The sequence below is a fragment of the Panthera leo genome, chromosome A1, assembly GCF_018350215.1.
Source record: "Panthera leo isolate Ple1 chromosome A1, P.leo_Ple1_pat1.1, whole genome shotgun sequence".
Classification (NCBI taxonomy): domain Eukaryota; kingdom Metazoa; phylum Chordata; class Mammalia; order Carnivora; family Felidae; genus Panthera; species Panthera leo.
The window spans coordinates 56,617,995-56,643,656 of NC_056679.1; the positions used below are offsets into that span (position 1 = coordinate 56,617,995).

The 25,662-nt window shown below is 34.4% G+C and overlaps 1 long non-coding RNA gene and 1 other non-coding gene across 3 annotated transcripts in view; both read left to right on the forward strand.

The window, feature by feature from the left end:
• Positions 1-25,662, forward strand: part of LOC122199341 — a 166,160-nt gene that overhangs the window by 15,885 nt on the left and 124,613 nt on the right. For both annotated transcript variants that reach the window (XR_006193474.1, XR_006193480.1), the window contains exon 2: positions 16,005-16,070. This is a non-coding gene — a long non-coding RNA (uncharacterized LOC122199341). The remainder of the gene's footprint in view (positions 1-16,004; positions 16,071-25,662) is intronic.
• On the forward strand, positions 7,478-7,584 carry LOC122202379. Its single transcript, XR_006194625.1, has one exon. It is a non-coding gene; the product is annotated as a U6 spliceosomal RNA (small nuclear RNA).

The following is a 25,662-nucleotide window of genomic DNA, read 5'->3' on the forward strand; positions in this document are numbered from 1 at the left end:
TTTTGTTACTGAATAGTATTCCACAATACAGATTAATATGAATTCATTTGTTGAAGAGCATTTGGGTGTTGTCTAGTTTGGGGTTATTGTGAATAAAGCCTCTATAAACATTCATGTACACAGGTTTATTTTTTTTTAATTTTTTAATTTTTTTGCGAACATAAATCTTCACTTCATTGCAGCTTGTCCTTTCTCTTAACAGGATTTTTTTTTCCTTTTTTTGAGAGAGAGAGAGAGAGAGATCAAGCAGGTGAGGGGCAGAAGGAGGAGACAGAATCCTAAGCCAGCTCCACATCCAGTGCAGAGTCTGATGTGGGCTGATCTTATGACTATGAAAACATGACCTGAGCTGAAATCAAGAGTGAGACTCTTAACCAACAGAGCCACTCAGGTGCCCCAATAGGGTCTTTTAGTAAGGTTTTCTAAGAGCAACAGATTTCAAAGTTCATGTTATCTTCTTTCTTTTTTTTTTCCTTTTGAAGTTTTTATTTAAATTCTAATTAGTTAATATATACTGTAATAATAGTTTTAGGAGTAGAATTTAGTGATTCATCACTTACATACAACATCTGGTGCTCATCACAAGTGTCTTCCTTAATCCCCATCAGCTATTTAACCCATCCCCCTCCCTGCCCACCTCCCCTCTGGCAACCCTCAGTTTGTTCTCTATAGCTAAGAGTCTGTTTTCTGGTTTGTCTCCCTCTCTTTTTCTTTTTTTCTTTTATGGATCATGCTTTTAGTATCAACTCTAAAAACTGTTTTCTATCCCCACACCCTATTTTCTCCTAGGTTTTCTTTTAAAATTTTTATGATTTTACATTTTAAAATTTTTATGATTTTACATTTTATATTTAAGCACATGACCCATTTTAGCTAATTTTTATATAAGGTATGAGATTTAGATCAATGGTTTCGTTTTGTTTTGTGTTTGACTATAGGTATCCAGTTTCTATGGCACCATTTGTCAAAATGTTATCTTTCCACCATTGTGTTGACATGTTTAGCAAAAATTGGTAGGAAGTACTTATGTGGAATTATTTCTGGCTGGTATTCTGTTCATTGATCTATATTTCTGTCCTTCCACCAACATCACACAGTCATGAATTATGTACCTTTTATTATGTCTTAAAATTGGGTAGACTTATTCTTCTCACTTTATTCTCTGTAGGCATTGTTTTAACTATTCTAGTTCATTTGAATTTCCATAGAAATTGTAGAATAATGTTTTCTACATATATCAGAAAATTTTCTGGGTTTTTGCTGGAGTCGTCTTAAACCTGTAGATCAACTCAGGGAGAGTTTATATCTTTACTATGTTGAGTATTCTAATCCATAAACCTAGTACTGTTGATCCTTGAATGACACAGTTTTGAATTGTGCAGGTTCACTTATTTGCGGACGTTTTCAATAAATACGGTACAATAATATAAGTGAATTACCTCTTCCTTATGATTTTCTTAATAACATTTCCTTTTCTTTAGCTTACTTTAAGAATACAGTATATACACTACATATACTCAGTTTGTTCTCCATAGTTAGGAGTCTCTTATGGTTTGCCTCCCTTTCTGTTTTTATCTTATTTGATTTTTCCTTACCTTACCTTCCCCAATGTTCATGTTTTATTTCCTAAATTCTATATATGAATGAAATCATATGATATTTGTCTTTCTATGATTGACTTATTTCACATAGTATAATACACTCTAGTTCCATCCACATTGTTGCAAATGGCAAGATTTCATTCTTTTTGATTGCTGAGTAATATTCCATTGTATATATATATATGTGTATAGATAATATACCACATCTTCTTATCCATTCATCAGGTGATGAACATTTAGGCTTTTTCCATAATTTGGCTATTGTTTATAGCAGTGCTGTAAATATTGCAGTGCTTGTGCCCCTTCGAATGAACATTTTTGTATCCTTTGGATAAATACTAGTAGTGCAATTGCCGGATCACAGGGTAGTTCTATTTTTAATTTTTTGAGGAACCTCCATACTGTTTTCCAGAGTTGCTGCATGCTTGCATTCTCACCAATACTGCAAGAGGAGAGGTTTCCCCTTTCTCCACATCCTCTCCAACATCTGTTTCCTGAGATGTTAATTTTAGCCTTTCTGACAGATGTGAGGCAGTATCTCATTGTGGTTTTGATTTGTATTTCTCTGATGATGAGTGACGTTGAGCATCTTTTCATGTGTCTGTTAGCCATCTGGACATCTTCTTCAAAAAAGTATTCATGTCTTCTGCCTGTTTCTTCACTGGACTGTTATTATTGTACCCACCCCCAAAAACAAAAACTATTTGTTTTGGGGGTGGTTATTGAGTTTGATAAACTCTTTATAGACTTTGGATACTAACTCTTTATCCAATATGTTATTTACAAATATCTTCTCCCATTCCACAAGTTGCCTTTTGGTTTTGTTGATTGTTCCCTTCACTGTGCAGAGCTTTCTATCTTGATGAGGCCCCAGTACTTCATTTTTGCTTTTACTTCCTATGCCTCTGGAGAATGTCTAGTAAGAAGTTCCTGCAGCCAAGGACAAAGAGGTTGCTGTGTCCTGTAGGATTTTGATGGTATCCTGTCTCACATTTAGCTTTCACATGACTATGAGATGTGATCTCTGCCGAAATTGAGAGTCGGATATTTAACTGAGCCACCCAGGTGCCCTTCTAAGGTTCTTTCTTGTTTCCCCCCCTGTTTAGAAAACTTCCTTTATCCATTGTTTATAGCACAGATCTGCAGACAACAATTTATCTTTTCCTTCATATTAGAATTTTTAAATTTTCCACTCCCTTTCTGAAGGATATTTTTGCTGAGTTAGGTTTCTGTTATTTTCTTCAAGTACTTGAAATGTATTGTGTCACTTCTTTCTGCCCTCCGTGTTTTCTGATGAGAAATATGCTGTCATTCAAAAATATTTCTCTATAGGCAAAATGTCATTATCTCTGGCCACTTCAAAGATTATTCCTTTGTCTTTAGTTTTTAGAAATGTTATTATGATATGTCTCAGCATGGATTCAGTTCTATCCACTTTATTTTCTCTACCCAGGGCTGCAATGGCACAAATGTTGGATTTTTTTATAGTGCCTACTATAGATTGTGTGTGTCCCCCAAAATTCATATATTGAAATCCTAATCTCCAACATAATGGTATCAGGAGGTAGGAATTTTGGGAAGTGATTAGTACTCTTATAAAAGAAACCCCATAGAATTCCCTCACCCTTTTTGTCATGTGAGGACACAGAGAAAAGAATTCTATCCATAAACCAGGAAGTGAGCTCTGCTTATACACTGAATCTGGTGGTGCCCTGATCATGGACATTCCAATCTCCAGAACTGTGAGAAATAAACTTCTGTTGTTTAGAAGCCACCCAGTCCATGGTATTCTGTTATAGAAGCCCTAATGGACTAAGGATGCTACATATCTCTGAAACTCTTTATTTTTTTTTTTGCCCTCTCTGTTCATATTACATAATTTATAATGCTTCATCTTCCAGTTACTCATGCTTTCCTCATTATAATTCATTCTGCTGTTGAGTTAATCATCTGAGCTTTTTTATTTTGGTTAGTACATTTTTAAGTTACATGATTTTCCATTTGGTTCTTCTTTATTTCTCCTATTTCTTCACTGAAATGTTGTATTAGCTTTTTGAGTCTCCATTGTTTCATTTGTTTTACGTATGTTCATAATTGTTATTTAGACATTTTTACATTTGTGTTTTAAAATGGTTGACAGAAAATTCCCAAAATCTGCCACCTTGATGTTGTATCTATTATCTTTTTTTTTGTTTGACTTGAAATCATTTTGATTCTTGATATGAAATTTTTTAATTGAAATTTGAACACTTTTATATTCTGATTTTCTATATTTTATTTAAACCTGTTTTATTAACTGCTTTTCTCTGACTCTCTTCTAGCAGTAAAAAGGGGTTTGCTAGGGGCTCCTTGGTCAGTTAGGTGTCTGACTTCAGCTCAGGTCATAATCTCTCAGTCCATGAGTTTGAGTGTGCTGATAGCTCAGAGCCTGGAGCCTGCTTCAGATTCTGTGTCTCCCTCTCTCTCTCTGGCCCTCCCCTACTCACACTCTGTCTTTCTCTCTCAAAAATAAATAAACATTAATTTTTTAAAGGAAGGATTGCTGCCATGTTACTGTCAGGTGGAGACAGAAGTTCAAGCTTACAATTTGTCCTCCATTGACATCGTGGCAGGTGGTGGGGAGGGAGGTCTCATTTCTGCTCACCTGGCTTTGAGGTAGAAATTCCAGCTCATTATATGGATCACAGCATAATCAGTGTGGCCTCGTTATCACTGGCTGATGGTAAAAGTTTTGACTCTTCACCAGGCTTCCTCTGACACTATCCCTGTGGGGAATGGGAGGAAAGTCTCATATTGTTAGGTTGGGTTGGAAACCCAAGCTCTCCACATGGACCCCACTAACATTGTAGGTTGGGGACGAGGAGCTCATTATCCCTAGCCTCCTACCTATCCTCTGACACTACCTTAAAGGAGGGTAATGTGTTGGACCATATCTTTAGAGCCTCAGGAGTGTGGAAATATAGATACCCTATTTGACTTTGACTGGCATGGGTGGTAGTAGGTCTGTAAGTTTTTCTATGGTACTTGACTGACATTTTTTTATTGTTTGAAAGTTATCTGTAATGCCAGGCCACCCTATTCTGGTCCCATATTTTAGAAGACTCTGTTTTGGCCTTAGTTCATTGTAACACTTTCTAGGATGACAATTTTCAGTGAGCAAACTTGTGCCTATCTAGAACCCAGGACCCCACTCCAAACTTTCATGTAACTGGGACTTTGAAATGCCTTGCACAAATGGCTATGGGTCTACTTTCCAGGTCTTTGTTACATTTTTTCTGAGTATGGACCATGATACCAGTGTATGCTCCACTAGGCCCAAGGGTGGCCAGGGGCAGCTGTTTGTAAAAAGTATAGATTGAACCTGGATGTGGTAGCAGACATGTTTGCATGCATGTGGTGTAGCACTACGATGTGTGAAACAGGTGGGTGCATGCAGAGAGGGGGGTCAGGTGGTAGGAGGAACAGAGTTATCCCTATATACCATTATATCTTGACATGGAATTCCAAGGAATTTGGAATTCTAAATTTTAATATGGCCACCCAGGTTTCATGAAGATATATATGTGTGTGTGTGTGTGTGTGTGTGTGTGTATACATGTATATATATATACATATATATATGTATATATATATTTAAGGTAGGAGGACATAACATTTTTCAGAGTATGTTAACATGACTGACAGTTTTTTATACTGAGGCATATCGTATTTAGGTCTCCATTTTTACTTTTGCCCCAAGCCTCATGAAAGTCCAGGACTGAAATTAAAGGACCTTTAGTAACAGAATTGTAGACTGAACCTCAGGAAATCTCCAAGACAGTAAAATGAAATATAAGGGAATGATGAATGAGACATGTCTTGTAGGATCGATTCAAAAAGCATAACATCTGCATTATAATGATAGAATTTACAGAAAGAATGACAGAGATAAAGGAAAGATAAAAATGTTCATTATGATAATACAAGAAAATTTCCCAAGGAAAAGACTCATGCTTTTCCAGATTGATAGAAACTCAGAACACTGCAGGAAAAAAAAATCCATTTCAAGAAATCCCATTGAAAATATCAGAATGCCTGTGATGATAAGATGCTGTAAGTATCTGTGGGCTGCGGGGGAGGAGGCAAACACAAATGACAATGGAGCAATGATGGGAATTGCACTGGAATTCTCAACATCATAGGAAGCTAAAAAAGAAGTGTGAAAAACAAAATAAAGAACTTCACTTGTAAATATCAGAAAACTTACCTTTCATAAACTGCTACTCAGGAAGCACTTTACTGTGAATTTCTTTAGTCTTCCTCCCTCCCTCCTTTTCTTTCTTTCTTTCTTTCTTTCTTTCTTTCTTTCTTTCTTTCTTTTTCTTGTTTAAAGGATATATATCCTTCTACTTCTAGTACTTATGAAATAGCTTTATGTCATTTTAGTGATGGTTACTGAAGCAAGTCCAATTATAAAGCTGATTACCAAGTTAGTTTGACAAGCTAATATTAAAAATATCTATAGTTATATACTTAGAAACATGTTACATATGAACTGCGATGCTTAATTTTATGTGTCAACTTGGCTGAGCCACAGTGCCTTTAGATACATGGTCAAATATTCTGGATGCTTCTAGGGTGTTTTTGGATGAAATTAATATTTAAATCAGTGGAGTTTGAGTGAAACAGACCACCCTCCACATGCTGGTAGGTCTCGTCCAATTAGTTGAAAGCCTGAATAGAATGAAAGAATTCACTCCTTCCCCTGAGCAAGAGCGGGTTCTGTCAGGACTGTCTTCAGAATTTACCTGCAACATTAACGCTTCCTGGGTCTCCAACTGCTCTGCCTTTGGACACTTTCCTGAGTTCTCCAGCCTGCTTGTTTCCCTCCATCAGATTTTCAACTCACAAACTTTCCATGATCAGGAAAACCAATTATTTAAAATAATGTTTTTTTTTCTCTCACTCTCTCTATATGTACATATGTTCTATTGGTTATGTTTCTCTGGAGAACTCTGACTAATATATAAAATGAATGTATTTTTTTCTCTTTATTGCACATACACACCCACACACACGAACACACAAACTGTATGGTAGGTTTCTTAACTATTCCCATTTTACAGATAAGTAAACTGAGGTTTTGTAAAGTTCACTTAATTTTCCCTGTATTATATGTTAAGTGACAGAACTGGAATCTGATTTATATACGATACTTTGACAGCAACATTTATGTATTGCACTTTATAATTTGATATTAAAATGAGATAGCTAACTTCAGACATTAAAAATCTGGTACTTGTGGTCATTGATACATCATCCTAATCCATCAGTGATTTTACAAATTAAGTTGAGGACAATATCTAAATGTAAATGTGGCATAAACATATGAGGAGTAAGGCACTAAAAACTAAAAGGTGTGACTGCTTATATAAATATAAACAATCATAGATTGAAGTTTTTAGTGCGTAAACCCAGCACTTTTCTTTTTGTTTGTTTGTTTGCTTGTTTGTCAGTTCATTTTAGAGTGACAGAGAGCATGGGTGGGGGAGGAGCAGAGAGCAGGGTTAGCAGGGGGCATGACTGGTGGCTCAGTCTCAAAAACTGTGAGATCATGACCTGAGCCAAAATTAAGAGTTGGATGTTCAACTAACTGACCACACAGGCACCCCATTTTTCTTTTTATGTTTAAAAACAATATAAGTAGAGAAGGTAAAATGTAAACTACATTTTATAGTTGCATATTTTTAAATTATTGAAGAATATTAATTGAAGATTTGGAGAGAGAAGAAAAGAAATAGACTAAAAACAAAAAAAATCCATTAATCACACAATGCAAAGAAATTGTTCATCATTTTTCTGTTTCTTTTATGTTTCTATAAATGTATTAAATTTAAGTGCTTGCTTCAGCAGCACATATACTAAAATTGGAACGATACAGAGAAGATTAGCATGGCCCCTGCGCAAGGATGACACGCAAATTCATGAAGCGTTTCATATTTTTACAAAATTCAGCATCCTTTCTTAATAAAAACCCTTGAGAAAGTCGGGATAGAAGGAACATACTTAAAGATCATAAAAGCCATTTATGAAAAGCTCACAGCTAATATCATCCTCAATGGGGAAAAAGTAAGAGCTTTCCTCCTGAGATCAGGAACATGACAGGGATGTCCACTCTCACCGCTGTTGTTTAACATAGTGTTGGAAGTGCTAGCATCAGCAATCAGACAACAAAAGGAAATCAAAAGCATCAAAAGTGGCAAAGATGAAGTCAAGCTTTCACTTTTTGCAGATGACATGATATTATACATGGAAAATCCGATAGACTCCACCAAAAGTCTGCTAGAACTGATACATGAACTCAGCAAAGTTGCAGGATACAAAATCAATGTACAGAAATCAGTTGCATTCTTATACACTAATAATGAAGCAACAGAAAGACAAATAAAGAAACTGATCCCATTCACAACTGCCCAAGAAGCATAAAATACCTAGGGATAAATCTAACCAAAGATGTAAAAGATCTGTATGCTGAAAGCTATAGAAAGCTTATGAAGGAAATTGAAGAAGATATAGAGAAATGGAAAAACATTCCGTGCTCATGGATTGGAAGAATAAATATTGTCAAAATGTCAATACTACCCAAAGCTATCTACACATTCAGTGCAATCCCAATCAAAATTTCTCCAGCATTCTTCTCAAAGCTAGAACAAGCAATCCTAAAATTCATATGGAACCACAAAAGGCTTCCAAATAGCCAAAGTAATTTTGAAGAAGAAGACCAAAGCAGGAGGCATCACAATCTCAGACTTTAGCCTCTACTACAAAGCTGTCATCATCAAGACAGCATGGTATTGGCACAAAAACAGACACATAGACCAATGGAATAGAATAGAAACCCCAGAACTAGACCCACAAAAGTATGGCCAACTAATCTTTGACAAAGCAGGAAAGAACATCCAGTGGAAAAAAAGACAGTCTCTTTAACAAATGGTTCTGGGAGAACTGGACAGCAACATACAGACGAATGAAACTAGACCACTTTCTTACACCATTCACAAAAATAAACTCAAAATGGATAAAGGACCTGAATGTGAGAGAGAAAACCATCAAAACCCTAGAGGAGAAAGCAGGAAAAGACCTCTCTGACCTCAGCCACAACAATTTCTTACTTGACACATCCCCAAAGGCAAGGGAATTAAAAGCAAAAATGAATCTTGGGACCTCATGAAGATAAAAAGCTTCTGCACAGCAAAGGAAACAACCAACAAAACTAAAAGGCAACCAACGGAATGGGAAAAGATATTTGCAAATGACATATTGGACAAAGGGCTAGTATCCAAAATCTATAAAGAGCTCATCAAACTCCACACCTGAAAAACAAATAATCCAGTGAAGAAATGGGTAGAAAACATGAATAGACACTTCTCTAAAGAAGACATCCGGATGGCCAACAGGCACATGAAAAGATGCTCAACGTCGCTCCTCATCAGGGAAATACAAATCAAAACCACACTCAGATATCACCTCACGCCAGTCAGAGTGGCCAAAATGAACAAATCAGGAGACTATAGATGCTGGAGAGGATGTGGAGAAACGGGAACCCTCTTGCACTGTTGGTGGGAATGCAAATTGGTGCAGCTGCTCTGGAAAGCAGTGTGGAGGTTCCTCAGAAAATTAAAAATAGACCTACCCTATGACCCAGCAATAGCACTGCTAGGAATTTACCCAAGGGATACAGGAGTACTGATGCATAGGGGCACTTGTAGCCCAATGTTTATAGCAGCACTCTCAACAATAGCCAAATTATGGAAAGAGCCTAAATGTCCATCAACTGATGAATGGATAAAGAAATTGTGCCTTATATACACAATGGAGTACTACGTGGCAATGAGAAAGAATGAAATATGGCCCTTTGTAGCAACGTGGATGGAACTGGAGAGTGTGATGCTAAGTGAAATAAGCCATACAGAGAAAGACAGATACCATATGTTTTCACTCTTATGTGGATCCTGAGAAACTTAACAGAAACCCATGGGGGAGGGGAAGGAAAAAAAAAAGAGGTTAGAGTGGGAGAGAGCCAAAGCATAAGAGACTCTTAAAAACTGAGAACAAACTGAGGGTTGATGGGGGGTGGGAGGGCGGGGAGGGTAGGTGATGGGTATTGAAGAGGGCATCTTTTGGGATGAGCACTGGGTGTTGTTATGGAAACCAATTTAACAATAAATTTCATATATTAAAAAAATAAATTTAATATTTAATATTTTTTAATTAGGATAATACTGTACTACCTTTGAAATACAGAAGCAAACTCTTATTCTGTAAAATATTCTTCAAAGTCTGAATTGTTACTTTTCATATTGTCTCTATAGCATTTTGTAATACAGTTCATTAAACTTCATTTACCTGTTTTTGCACATTTAGATTTCTACAATTTGCATATTATAAATAAGGCTTTTATGAGCATTTTGTACATAATGTTGAATACCCTCTGTGTACTGCTCTGATCATTTTCTTAATACAAATTCTTTTAAGTGCAGTTATTGGTCGAGTATTTTCTGAGATAAACTAACAAGCATTTAAAAGTTATTGATGAATTTTCCATTCTTTGCTCTCTAAATCTATGTTTTAAAAATTATTTGTAAATACTATTTAGTGTTTGGTTTATGTTCAACTTAAAGCATAGAATGTGTTCTATGATCAGCTGTTTCCATTTAGAAATGCAATAATTGTTATTTTAAATTTTGTGACACAATTACTAAACTCTGATAACCCAAGAGTAGAATAATGTCTTAAATATAGGTTTGCAATTCTTGACCAATTACTCCAGTTTTAATTTTTCAAAGGGAATGAAACACCCTAAAACTATGTAATTATAATGCCAAAGCAGAATACTATGAGACCAAATGCAGCCTTTGTGTAATGATGGAAGCTTTAAGGCTCCTTCCTTAATTGTGATAATTTGGAACAAATTAGGGAGTCTTGTGGTGAGCAATCCGCTAGTCACAGATCTCTTAAGAGCACTAAATCAAGGTGCAAGGAAACTTGCTGAGCAGAACTCTCAAATCTGAGTGTTTCCTTAACACAAGGTCAGCTTCAAATGTCTTTTTATATTCCTAATACTTACTAGAATGGCTATCTTTGCTTTTGTGAATATATAATTCCGATTTTATTTTTAAAGCACAAAGCATATAGATGATACTACTGTGTAATTACAGAATTAATATAATTTCTCTAACAATATTCTCTATTAAAATAAAATTGCTATTTTACATTGTTTCAGCTCACTTCGGATATAATTGTGAAATACCATATTTGGAGTTCCCTTGATCCATACTTGTGTCCTCTATATGCTTTGTTCTAAATAGCAATAGGCATTTGATGGCAGTAACTCACTGAAGTTCAATAAAAGGTCAAGGATTCTAGAGGGAAGCATAGCAGCAGGATTCCCTCTACAAATGAGTCTAACATGAGGAAATACTGTACAGAAAATGCTGTCCTAACAGACAGTCTAAGAAGTTGGCAGAGGTTTTGTTAAACTGAGTATCCTCCATTAGTGGCTTTAAAGACCTGTATCCCTGTAAAGGTACTCAGGTAACATATGTCATCACTGATTTTTTTTCTTTACTCTTTGACCTGATTATTTTAAAATAAACTATTCACTACATTCTAGGCAACTAAATGTAGCTTGTTAACTAAATACACTTAGAAATTTTTGTCATTTACACACAATTAAATAGCTATCTGAAATTTTTTTTTAAAAAGGCAGAATAAAAGCTTTAAAGCCATATGAAGAAACAAAGAATTAACTTAGAACCAAGCAAGCTAATGAAAAATATCTTCTTTTTAAAAAAAAAAAACAAAAAAAAACTTGTAATTTGAAAGTCTCAAATCAGCTTATACTGAAACATTCTGAAAAGATCAGTTCCTGTGTGGTATTCTCTGACTCAAAATTCCCTTGTTCTGACAAGGGACTAATAAAGGGCTTTGTGTTAACAAAAAGTGTTCTTCATGGTTAACATATTAACTAACGACATTTTCTCCTACGTGGAGAACATGCTCTTCTTGAAGTCCATTATAAGTTTGGAATTCAGTCATTTTGAATTACTGGTGAGACTTTGTACAATGCTGACTTTGTTATGGTTAGAACTCAAATAAGGATATTTGGAGAAAATCTATATTTATTATGATAATTATTCTTATATTATTAAATAATTTTTAAAATATATTTATACTTCTAAGGATATATCTTTTGCAGTTAGAAGATCACAGTGTTCCAGAAATTTTTATTTAGTAACTTACTTCTAACTTAATTATACATATTTTATATCCACAGAATAAATATATATATTAAGATAAAATAAGAATAATTCTAATATTGATTAGCATAATATCCAGATCGTTTTGTTATGCTCATAAATTTACAATTTGAAAAAATATATGTACTCTTTTGACCAAACCACTGATGATATAGTATATAATTTGAAGCTCTAACAATTAAAACATTATTACCAAAATTGGCAATCCTGTATTAGTCAAGATGTCCTCTTTACCAGAAGTGTGATGTTGGGCAATTAGATTCTTTGAGACTTAGAATTTTTATCTGTAAAATGCAGATAAGAGTACCTGCCTTGTAGAGGTGCTCAAAGAGTTAGTTGAGTTAATATTTGTAAAGCACTTAGAATTATTTGAGAGATGGAAAACAAGGGCAGGTTTTTTTTAAAACAAGGGCAGTGTTTTTAAATAACAAGTCTATTTAAGAAAAAAAAGTTAATAAAAAGAAACTTCTAGACGTACATGTGTTTCACTTTACAAGAACAAAATAAGTTTTCATTTTAATACACTGAAATAATGAGAAAGTATTCCTAAAATTTGAAAAGCATATTTGCTATTTTCACTTAGTACCTAAATAGTCACACATTATGGAATGAGAATTTAACAAAATATACTGTAGAGGGTATTGCGTTTCTTTGTTTTTTAGTTCCTGGAAATTAAACCTCTGTGAAATGGAACTGTTCTTTGATCTTACTTCATAATTTTAAAGGTGTAGAGTATTACAAGGGCCATGTATTAGACATCCTTTTTTTATATATATATCCAAAGAAATGTATCCTCCAAAATATGAAGTACTTGCTGGAAAGTGTCATTTAATTTATTTAATTTCATAGAAATATTATTCAACACTAGAACCTAGGTCTCCTTAATTCAGATCCAATACTCTCTTCACACAACAGATAAAAATTGGGGTACTACTCTGACTCTGGTTAAATATTAGAATTATGTGAGGAGATTTTAAAATATATATCACTGCCCATTGTCTCTGATCAGATCAATTGAATCTAAATCTCTAAGGGATGGATCTTGATATTTGCAAAAAGTCAAGATGTCTGTGAATTCATTTTTGAGACACTTTAGGGGGGAAAAAGAGGGAGGGAGGGGGAAGAGAGAGAGAGAAATATCCATGGGTGTTGAATCTAGATGATGGATATATTTAAGTTCATAATACTATTCTATCTATTTAAGTCTAAAGTTGTTGGTACAGATTTTAAAATAAAAAGATAGTGGGGCATCTGGGTGGCTCAGTCTGTTGAGCGTCTAGCTCTCAATTTTTGGCTCAAGTCATGATCTCATGGTTTGTGAGTTTGAGCCCTGCATCTGGTTCTGTGCTGACAGTGGGAAGCCTGCTTGGGATTCTCTCTCCCTCTCTCTCTGCCCCTCCCAGCACACATGCCCTCTCTCTCTCTCTCCATCTCAAAATAAATAAACTTTAAAATAAATAAGTAAAATAAAATAAAAAGATACTATGAAAGACTCTACTAACGTAGATTAACTAAACCTTTACCCCTTGCTCTTACATAATACCCTAGAGTTTTACTCAGCAGACACTTCAGGATTCACAAACAATCCCATTATATCGATATCCAATTTAGCAAGCATTTTCTACCCTGTTTTCCTGTTATATTCCATTTATTTTGTTTCTTCCTGCCATCATTTCTTGATGCCATGACAAAGTCACCCTGTCTCCCAGACCATGGTTCTTCTCATGTGATCTACTTCAAAGTACAAGATGCTTTGGTTTCAGTAAAGAATTACTTAGAAAAAGGCTTTCTGCACATCCATGCCATACTTTGTCAACTGGATGCTAAAGCCTAGAATTTCTGAGACTGTTGTTTCATATTTTCCCCCTCAGATTTACATTAAGGGTAAATTCATACCTGATGAATAGACATTCCATAGTTAAAGAATCCATTCTGATAATTTTCTAAAACAAAGAATTTTCTACAATAAATTGAAGTGTGTTACTTATAGTATAGAGATAAAACCTGCTTTCAGGGGCGCCTGGGTGGCTCAGTCGGTTAAGCGTCTGGCTCAGGTCGTGATCTCGCGGTTCTTGAGTTTGAGCCCCGCGTTGCGCTCTGTGCTGACAGCTTAGAGCCTGGAGCCTGTTTCAGATTCTGTGTCTCCCTCTCTCTGGCCCTCCCCCGTTCATGCTCTCTCTCTGTCTCAAAAAAAAAAAAAAAAAAAAAAAAAAAAAAAAAAACGCAAAAAAAAACCTGCTTTCAAATTTAAGTGGTGGTTATAAAATAAGTAAGTTCCAGGGATCTGATGTATGGCCTGGAGACTACAGTTAATACTATATTGTGTATCTGAAGTTTGCTGAGAATAAACCTTAAGCGTTCTCATCCCCCACCCCAAACACACACAGGTACCTATGTGAAGTGATGGATGTGGAATATGTAATTACCTTGACTCTGGTATTTATTTCAATATGTATAAGAATATCAAATCATCATGTTGAACACCTTAAATGTACACAATTTTTATTTGTCCATCATACCTCAATAAACCTGGGAAAAATAAATGGCAGTTTTTTTTCCCCACTACGTCATTTGTAAAGGTTTTAAAGTCTAAATTTTCTAGTCTCAGCGTATTACATTTTACTTCCAATAACATAAAATGAAACTATATAATGATGGATTTGTAGACTTAAGTGGATTAACTTCAGGCTATTCTCTCTTCCTTTCTCTGCATGGAGGCAAACATTTATGATTTTCTTAACATCCAGTTTGATGAGGATGAAAAATATACTAATTGGTATCCCTATTTTTAGGGAGACTTGCTATAGAGACTTGCTCAGATTACCTTTGAGCAAGGTGGACACAGAAACATATACTCCATCAGATAAATCAACTTTTTTCATGTAAGTTTGAGGCTGTTTCATCCTATTTGAATTCATTATATTCTTAGATACTTTTAGGAAGTTTTAAAGTATTATCAGTTCTCTGCCTATTTCTATAACAAGAAATTAAATTAGCCAAGGATTATCTTTGTTCTATAAATTATAAAAATTCTGTGTATATTATGTTCTAGACTTGCAGGAGATAATTTTTTTTATTTTTGTTTTGTTTTTATTAATACAAACAATATGTAAGCATAATGAAATGAGTTAGAAAAATTGAAAAAACCACACATAATTTAGTAGTAATACTAGTCAATAGAATCAGATATTAAAATATGTATATTTTTATAATATTTTAATTGTGAGATATACAGAATTTATATAATTTTTCCTGTTGCAGATATATAATACTTTATTTACATCATTATTTGTTTTTAATTATATTCTTAGATTAGTTCTTAAAAGCAGAGGTCTTAGAAACAAAATATATTGCAACTCCTATAGCATACAGCTGAATTCCATTATGAAACATACATTCTTTCTTAAAACCAGCAAATATTTTAAATATACAGATTCCCCCAAATTATATATTTACCATGTATAATACATGTATAATACACATGGCTTTGATTTATAACATCAATATAAGCACACTAGCTTAATGATTTTATTCTTATTCACAAGTTGACTTATGAATAAGAATCCATACAGTGAATCCGGTAATCTTAGCATTATAAATTTTTAAATAAATGATTGGAAAGCAAAAATGTTTCTTTGGCTTTAAACCCATTTTTTTTTTCAAATTAAATTAGTTTAGTTGCTTGAGCATATGAAAGATAGGCATATGTACAGTTCATCAATAATGTTATTTCTTTTTAAAGATATCACATGATTTTTTGAAGTAATAAGTATTAACATGTGTAGTATGTGCATCTCTAATATTTTTATGACTATACACAAAATTTTAAGGTTTGCCTAGATCCTTTGTTAGAAAAATAAGTAAAGTGTATAATTATTTGTCATAATAGAAGTCTATATCTTGTATCCAGAAGTACTCTTGCTAAAACAAACAAAATGTAGGAGTAGTTCTTTAGAAACAACTAAAAAAAATTTTGCAGTCAAACAGTTTAGCTTGCCACAGTTTCATAGATGTTAGCAGAAGACTGGTGACTCCTGAGTCAAGAGTAACAGCATGGCAGGTGGTCTGAACTTAATATTTGCTTCTGTTTTCTCTTGTCCCCTAGCTCCCATAGTGGAAGATGCAGAAGAAGGCCTACTGTATGCTGCACACATGGTGGTTTGTGTCACAGGTGAGGAATCCTGGTCAAAAGAAACCCCAGTGTTATAAGGGGGTAGTTGTTTATAAGGGGGTAACTGTCTGTCCAACCTTTGCTCTGAAGGAAGATACTGTCTTTATAATCCTGGTTAGAAAACCATCTGCCTTCCATCCCAGAAGAAGACAATATCTCTAACTTCCAAGTCCTTTTACTATATGAATACCTTTGAAAAAAGTAGTCCAGAATACAGCCATCAATGCTTTTCAACAAAACATATAAACACACAAGAATCTCATCAAGAATCATCAGCTATAATCTTATGCAATGGTAACTACATATAAGACCAGGGATATTAGTTGCTTGAGGACTCACAAAACCAGCAAAATTTGAATATTAATAATTTACTGTAAGTAGATAAACCAAAAGCCACAATTTCACAAGTTAGACCTAGCAAAAGAATCTGAATAGAGTAGTCATTACTAATTAAGGTTATAAATGTTCACTTCAGTAATAAATTAGGTTGTGAGAACTTCAAGGTAAAAATTGGACTTTAATCACTTTTGTAATCCTTTAAAATAAACCAGTATCCCTCCTACTTATTAGCTGCTAGTAACAAATGTCTCTAATTTTCAAATTCTCAACATCAATTTGGATAAATGCCCATCTCTACACTGTGTGACTCTGGTAGACTGCCGATCACCAGACTCACAAGAGTCCACAAGTCTTAGAACAGTAACTGGCATAGAGAGAGTACCATTTAAGTATTTGTTACACTAATAAAATTAAACCAAATAACTCTACGTGATATCATGCTTAATAAAATTGTGTTGAATTATATCAAATCTTATTTTTCTCTAAATTTTTATTTATTCAGGAAGCAAAATTAATATTCAAAATTTGAAATGTACAAAATGATAAAGCAAAATTCTTTTTCATATTCTTCTCCCTCAACCACACAAATTAATGTAGGCCAAAAATATCATTAATGTTTTTTTCTTATGGAAAAGTTTTATACATATAAAATAAAACTATATATATATATACACACACACACACACATATATACATACACAAACATATTTATAAATGTAGAAACTGCTATTTTCTTATTTTTAATATGAATGATAATAAACCATCCACATTATTCCAATCTTGCTTTTTTCTCTTAAATATGAATCTAGGAGAGCATTTTATATTCAATACATATGGAGTTTTCTTATGCCATTTTGAGGATTTACAGTGGCTCATTAAGCAAATCCTCTATTGATAGGCATTAAAATAATTTCCAGTATTTTTCTGGAAACAAAAAATTTGCAAGTAACTCATTTTTATCTGTGCAGAAGAGCTGTAGAATAAATTCTTGGAAGTGGAATTTCTCGATCAAAGTGTTTGGCCTTTTTATTTTTTTTTATTTTTATTTTTTTTTGGTGGCACAGATTGCCATAGATGATATCTATGGATTTGTGTTATAAAATTCCTCCAAGAATCCACGAGAATGCCTATTTCCCTATATGCTCGCCAACTAAGCATGCTATGATATATTAAGGTTTTTGCCAATCTGGAAAGTAAAAAAATGGGATGGAATGCAATTTTAGTTTGCATTTGTCCTACTGTGAATGAAATTGATCATATTATTTTATATAATTAAGAGATATTTCTACTTCCTCTTTGGATAATTATGCACCACTTTTGAACATATTACTGCTTTCCTTTCCTTTCATATTTCTTTTCATTTTTTTATCATTTGCCTTCTGTATTAGTTTTCTAAGGTTATTGTAACAGTACCATAAACTGGGGGTGATTCCAAACAACAGAAATTTACTAGTTCTGGAGGCTAGAAATTTAAAATCAAGGTGTATTGCAGGATGGTGTTCCCTCTGAAACTGTAAGAGGATCTTTCCTTAACTCTTGCTAGCTTTTAGTAGTTTGCTGGAAATCTTTGGTCTTCTTTGGCTTCTAAATTCATCAGCCCAATCCCCCATTTCCATATGTCCTTCTCCATGTATTTCTTCATATTGTGTTCCCTTTGTGCATTCTTGCAAATACTCAAGAAAGAAATAATACCAGTTCTACCCACAACCTTCCCAAAAATTAAAGTGGAGGGAAAGCTGCCCAGCTCGATATTTTTTAGGTCAGCATTCCTTGCTTTTCAAATCAAAGACTCTATAAGAAGTTAACTATAGCTTAATATAATTCAAGAACATAGATATAACACCTCCAATTAAATGTTAGCAAACAGCATCCAACAATATTTGGAAAAAGTTTAATATATCATGACTAATTGTGCTTTATTCAGGAAGCCAAAGTTCATTTAACACTCAGTTAAATTGCCCTCACACCAATTTTTAATGCTTGAATAGTTGCTTGTTCTCACTTGTCCTGAAAATGGAGTTTTTGGTTTCATTTCATTACTTGATTTGGATAATTTTTTGGGTAATTTCCCTAGGGCAACGGTGGAATTCTTATAAGATGCCATCATGTTTAGTCTGCTTATGTTAAATTTTAGCAAATTAATTAAATTAATTTCAATTAGCTACATATTGTATATACTCCAATTTATCTGATGGAGTTAATTGAACATCAGCATGATCAATATTACTATGCTAGTTTCTATTTTCCTTTCTTCATTTTTTTTTAGGATTCTTTCAAAGCTATCATTGATTTATAGATTTTCCTTTAAAGACATCTCTATGGTTACAGTGTAATGAAGGTATATAACAAGATCAGGTAATTATATATAAAGATCACACCAATTGTGATAGGCCAAAAAATAGGTCCCCCTAAATATCTATATGCTAATTCCCATGTGTTATCTTACATAATAAAAATGTGTTCAGTAAGTAAGACTGTGTTATCTTACTATTGTAATAAAAGGGACTTTTACAGATGAAATTAAGTAAAAAATCTTGAGGTAGGACAGTTATCCTGGATTATCCAGGTGTGTTTGATATAATAAGAATGGCCTATATAAGGGGCAAGAACAACAAAAGCAGGAGATGGGACAATAGAAGCAGAGGCTGGAGTGATACACTTAGATGATAGAAGAAGGGTCATGAACCAAGAAATGCATTTAGAAGATATCTAAAAGCTGCAAAAGTGAAGGAAATAAATTCTTCCCCTGCAACCCCTGAAAGAAACATAACACAGCCCACATCTTTCTTAGACTAAAGACCTCCAGAACTATAAGAGAATGCATTTGTATTGTGTTAAGCCACTAAATTTGTTGTAACTACAGCAGTGATAGGAAACTAATACATCACTTAAAATATGAAATATAAAATATAAATGCACCTAAAACAACAAGTGTTTCTAACTCCAATGTTATTCTTTTCTTTCCTCTTACTATTAAACCACTTTCCTGATTTTGGATTGTATTATTCCCATAAATTATATGAATTTACCATATACATTACATTCATGACTAAATGGTAGTTATTGCCTTCTTCCAGAGTAACAGAGTGGGGACTCTACATGTATTTGCTCAGTTAGACTGTATTTTCTTAGTTATTTGGCTCTGAAGTGTTGTTGCATGTCAATGAGTTCTCACAAATGCATATGTACATAACTAATGCATTTCTGTGTCTGAACATTAAGACATTAGGCAGATGATTTTTCACATTCTACTTTCTCCTCTTGCAGCTAGAAGGTGTGATGGTGACCAAAATTTACATGTGGAATTATTCTGAGGGTTCCATATATTCAGTGCAAAATAAATGCTCACCCTTCCCTGGTTTCCCAAGATAAGGAAGTATACTAGTGGAGAAGGAGTGGGATGATAAAGTATGGGATAGAGGCATCAGAGTAGATATGGATGAAACAAAGAAATTATAACCACAAATCTATCTCAAATTATGTAACTATGGGAGGAAGTTCTTTCAAACTTATCTAAAGAAATTATTTTTGTCTACTTTAAATCTTTTAAGCATTATACTCAAGGCAGTGATGCTGATTCTCCTTAAGATACATCCTACCAGCACTTGTTTCATCTGTTTCCATGAATTAAGTTGGATACCCAATGTTTTAGTCTATTTGGGCTGCTATAACAAAGCATCAAAGTCTATGTGGCTTATAAACAACAGAAATGTATTTCTCAGAGTTCTGGAGACTGGAAGTTTGAGATTACGGTACCAGCATGGTCAGATTCTGCTGAAGGAACCCCTTCTCCTTTTTTTCTCATTGGATGCTCACATGGTAGAAAGAGCAAGAGGTCTGTTTTATAATGGCACTAATCTCATTCATGATGATTCTGCCCTGTGACCTAATTATCTCCCAAAGGTCTATCTCCGAATACTACCACATTTTGTTTAGGATTTCAACATATGAATGGGAGGGGCACAGACATTCAGTCTATGGCATTCAACATAGTTCACATGGGAATTACAAGGAACGCTCATGGAGGTGAAAACTACACTGAAAGAGTAGAAAGTTCTAACCGGACAATGTCAGTAGAGAGTACACATAAGATTATATGCTAAAGATGTTATATCAGGATGAAAAATCAAGGTCCGATAGGATTATTGTATTAATATGGAAGTTGTTACAAGGGATTAGAATTTCAATATCTTGGTTGAAGGCCAAATAATTTTACTAATCTGCTAAAGATAAAGTGAACTTGGACTCAGTGATGGCATATAGTTAATGAGCTTGAAATGTCAGCTTCTCCCTGGCATGAAATAGATGATGTCCCAGAGAGATGAGACTGTTGGAATGGAAATATTATATAGAACTCTCTTACCCATCTAAAAATATTCCTAAATGAACTTCTCACCAGCTTTTAAACTAATGATTTTGTAAGGAGAATGCAACATTCTTAGAGTGCTCATGCTCTGTATCTCAGAGATGATGATAGGGATGCTGAAATGGAAATAGTTTCTTTGAAATCAATAGAAATGTCAGGGTCACAAAAGAAGGAGAGGCCAAGTTGTAATGGAATATCAGGGGGTTATATTCTACGTTATATTGCAAGTGATATAATATTCATAGATGGGATGACAGCATGAATATTTAATCCCCTGGCCAACCCATAAAATATTAATGAATAAAACAAAAAATTTTATCTGAAATACAAATAGAACAGGTAAAGTGGAATATGAAATATAATTGATCTAATAAGCAAACAAGACAGAATGAGAAAATGGAACCAAAAATAAAAAGCAAACAGAAGGTTGGAATGAATAATCTTAAGAATATTGATTATGTTAAATTTAAATAAAGTACATATTCAATTAAAATGACAGACAGGATGCTACACTTATACTTCCCATCCTATAGGAGGAGACACAGAATTTATGGGTGTCCTTTGGTTTCAGTGACATTTCCTATATATGGGCATCCTCTCATGATCCCTTTACTGGATTACTTAAGGACTGTGTACTCTTCAGTGTGACCTGAAAGCAAAAAAAAAAAAAAAAAAAAAAAAGGTGTCTGCAGAAAATCTTAGTTGTGATGAAAGATATCCCACCATGTTCTTTTTTATTTTAATGCTTTTGTTTTTGAGAGACAAAGCACAAGTGTGGAAGGGACACAGAGAGGGAGACACAGAATCCGAAGCAGGAGCCAGGCTCTGAGCTGTCAGCACAGAGCCTAATGTGGGGCTCAAACTCACTAATGGTGAGATCATGACCTGAGCTGAAGTTGGAAGCTTAACTGACTGAGCCACCCAGGCGCCCCTGCCATCTGATTTTTACCGAACAGTAGCACATACTCCACGGGATAGGAGTATCTTTGGTGCAAAAAAAAAAAAAAAAAAAAAGTTTGTATGGAAACTGGCAGGCCTCCTCCCCACCACCCACCCCCTGTCAAACCCACCCTTGGAATAATTATAGTGAATATCTGGGTTTCAGGGTAGGGTCAGAACCTCTTCTACTGATAATTAATATCCTTCTAAAAGTAGGTTCTAGAATGTTTTTCTTCCAGCCATAACATAGTAACTTGTACTTGACTTGCCCTGTTGCTATAAACATCTGTCTGTGAAACTGGACAAAATACATGGTTTAATTGTTTTCAAGCAATCATATAAAGAGAAGTAAAAGTCTTTGGTCCTGGAGTGCCTGAGTCGCTCAGTCTGGTAAGCGTCCAACTCTTCATTTTGGCTCAGGGCATGATCTCACAGTTCACAAGTTTGAGCCCTGCATCGGGCTCTGTGTTAGCAGTGTGGACCCTTCTTGGGATTCTCCCTCTCTCTCTCTGTGTCTCTCTGTCTCTCAAAATAAATAAATAAACTTAAAAAAACTCTATAAACAAAAGTCTTTGGGGTGCCTATGTAACTCAGTTGGTTAGTGTCTGACTCTTGGTTTTGGCTCAGGTCATGTGTGGGGTCCAGCCCTGTATCTGGCTCTGTCCTTCTCTCTCTACTCCTCTCACTTCTCTCTCTCTCTCTCTCTCTCTCTCTCTCTCTCTCTCTCTTTCTCAATAAATAAACTTAAAAAAATTCTTTTTAAGACTTTGGCCTTAAGAAAAGGAAAACAAATAATGCAAGCCACCCTGACATCACAACCTTTTGCTTGAGGAAGGTGACATGTAAACTGAAGAGGTTGAGGATGTGGGCTGCTGAAGTAGCTGAAATTTATTGCTCAGGTGGAAAAGAAGTGGAAGCTGTGCAGGTGGAAAGGAAAGAGTAGACATAGTCTCAATGGGGATATACCTAATTTTATGGTCAATGGTTAAAATGTCTTTGGCCAAAGGTTGGGATAGAAAAATAGAAAAAAATCTAAATAGAATGATAAATATATTTAAATAATTCAAAGGAAATAATTATAAGGGAAAAATGGATTTAAAAAGAAATAGAACAACAAAAAACAATTATATTGTGGTTACATAAGTGTAAATGTATTAAGTACTCCAAGAAAGAAAAAAAAGACAAAGGTTGTCAGGCTGAATAAAAGAGCAAACCTGAATTTATTATGTCTCAAAACAAAAATGCTAAAAGTATGGGGGAAACATATCATGCGAAGAGAAAGCAGAAGAAAGCTGGTGTGGCTGTAAAGAGTATTATCAGAGACAAAAAAGGTCGTTTCATAATGGCGAAGATTTGATTCACCAGAAACATATAATAGTCTTAAATACATTTGTACATAATATCAGACCTTTAAAAATAGACAAAATTTGATAAATCTAAATGGAGAAATAGACTAATTTATAGTCACAGCTGGAGACTTTAATATCACTCTCTCAGTAATTTCTGAAACTACTAGACCAAGAATAAATAAATGCAGCTGGGCCCAGCCCTAAGCCTATAGACTAATGATATGTAGCTGCATGAGTGAACCCAGAGGACAAAAGCTTACTTCCACCTCCTTATTCTCTCTCATTTGTAGGTAAACTGAGTTATTTGAAACCTATAAATTAAAATGTTCTTAATAAACTGCAAAACATTGTTTTGATTTCATATTCTAAAATATGAACATAATAATATGCATTAAAGTATTTGAATGCCAAATAAATAAACAAACAAGGGCATAGATTTGAAGACTATCAACCAAATTGACCTAAATCATTTTTATAATACAATATTCACAACCACTACAAAACATACATTATTTTAAAGTGTACATAGATGATTAACCAAGAAAGACTGTTTAATGGATCAGATAATGAATCTTGAAAAATTTCATGAACTTTGCAATGAGTATTTTTTCTCTTCTTTTTTTAATATTTATTTATTTATTTTGAGAGAGAGAGTATGAACAGGGTAGGGAGAGAGAGTGTGGGAGAGAGAGAATCTCAAGCAGATACTGTGCTTTCAGTGCAGAGCCCAATGTAGCGCTTGATCTCACAAACTGAGAGATTAGGACCTGAGCTGATATCAAGAATATTTTTTCTGATCACAATCATATCAGTTTATATCCTTCAGGAGTAGGCTCAATGCAGTGACTAAAACAAATAAACAAATGTATCTAGATAGTTTGCTAAATGGTAAGCTGAGCACAAATTAGATTTTAAAAGAAAGGAACGATAAACACTTAAGCTTCATTACTATTTGCAGAAGTCAAGTAGTGAGTATGTTGTGGTACTTTGTTGTGGTATTAATATGCATCTTTCTTATTTCTAGTAAGGTTCAGCAACATTTTATGATTTTTTACTACTTCATTTCTTTCTCAAATTCATTATGAATTGCATATTGTGGCTTTATTGTTCATTTTAATGTGTAGGGAAGTTTATATATTTTAGTTTCTTATCTTTAGAAGTTTCCATATTTAAGGGCACCTGAGTGGGTCAGCTCATTAAGTGTCCAACTTTGGATTTAGGCTCAGGTCATGATCTCATTTTCTGTGAGTTCGAGCCCAGCATCATGATCTGCAGGAGTCTGCTTGGGATTATCTCTCTCCCTCTCTTTGTGCCTCTCCCCAGCTTGCTTGTTCTCTCCCTCCCTCTCTCTCTCTCTCTCTCTCAAAATAAATAAACATTAAAAAAAGTTTCCATATTGAAAATATCTTCTATTTGCATTGTAGGATGACTTTCTTTTTGAGACAGAGAGTGTGAGCAGGAAGGGGCAGAGGGAGAGGGAGAGAGAGAATCTTAAGTAGGCTCTATGCCCAGCATGGAGCCTGATGTGGGGCTTGATCTCACAACTGTGAGATCATGACCTGAGCCAAAATCAAGAGATGGACACTCAACTGACTGAGCCACCCATGTGCCCCTGCAGGATGACTTTTGATGTATATAAGTATTCCATTTCAAATGTACTTGTATGTAAGATATTTTCCTTTAAGTCACACTATCTTAAGAAACTCTAAGATACTTCAATATGATAAACATATTACTCTATATTGTGTGGTAGAAATTTTAAAGTTTGGGGGTGCTTGTATGGCTGAGTTAGTTTAGTGTCTAACTCTTTATCTCAGCTCGGGTCTTGATCTCAGAGTAGTAGTTCAATCCCCTTGTTGGACCCCACAAAAAAGTTTTAAAGTTTTGCTTTTTAAGCATAAACAATTGGTGTCATGCAGTCATTATGTGTGTGTGTGTGTGTGTGTGTGTGTGTGTGTGTATGTGTGCACATATGTGTGTATTTGTATATGATGTAAGTAAGGTAGCCATCCTTTCCTCCACCAAACTGCAATGTCAGTGCAATATAAAGCATCTGTACGTGTTTGCCACAGTACTATTTTTGAAAAATTATTGGGATTGTTATCTTAAATATTATTTTTATAGATACCTAATAATGAATAATTGCCTAAATTAAGGCTTTTATGTTTTTTCTAATGACTCATGTTCACATTCTGAGTAGTCCCCTTGACTTGCTTTTGAATTGCATTTGAACTTGGATACTTCTTGCATGTTTCAACTGTTCCTCACAGATGTGTTGGCAGCAGAAAATTCTCTGATTATAGGTTTAAATATATGAGATGTTGACCAAAAGAATGGGAAAAGGGAAAATGGAAAGAAAAGAGGCATTTCCCTCTACACAGAAAGATGTGCGGCTTACACAATCCTACGTATATGTGTAGCATTCACAAGACCATTTGAAAGTATATTTAGAGTAGAATGTCTATACGTAGGTGAATATTACAGTAATTTCTACATAAGATCAAAATTTGTAGATATTACCTTTTTAAAACTAAGAATATGACAAAACTAGGTCATCTCAGGTAGATTTAAGTTAGTAACTTGGAACAGTGTGTATTTA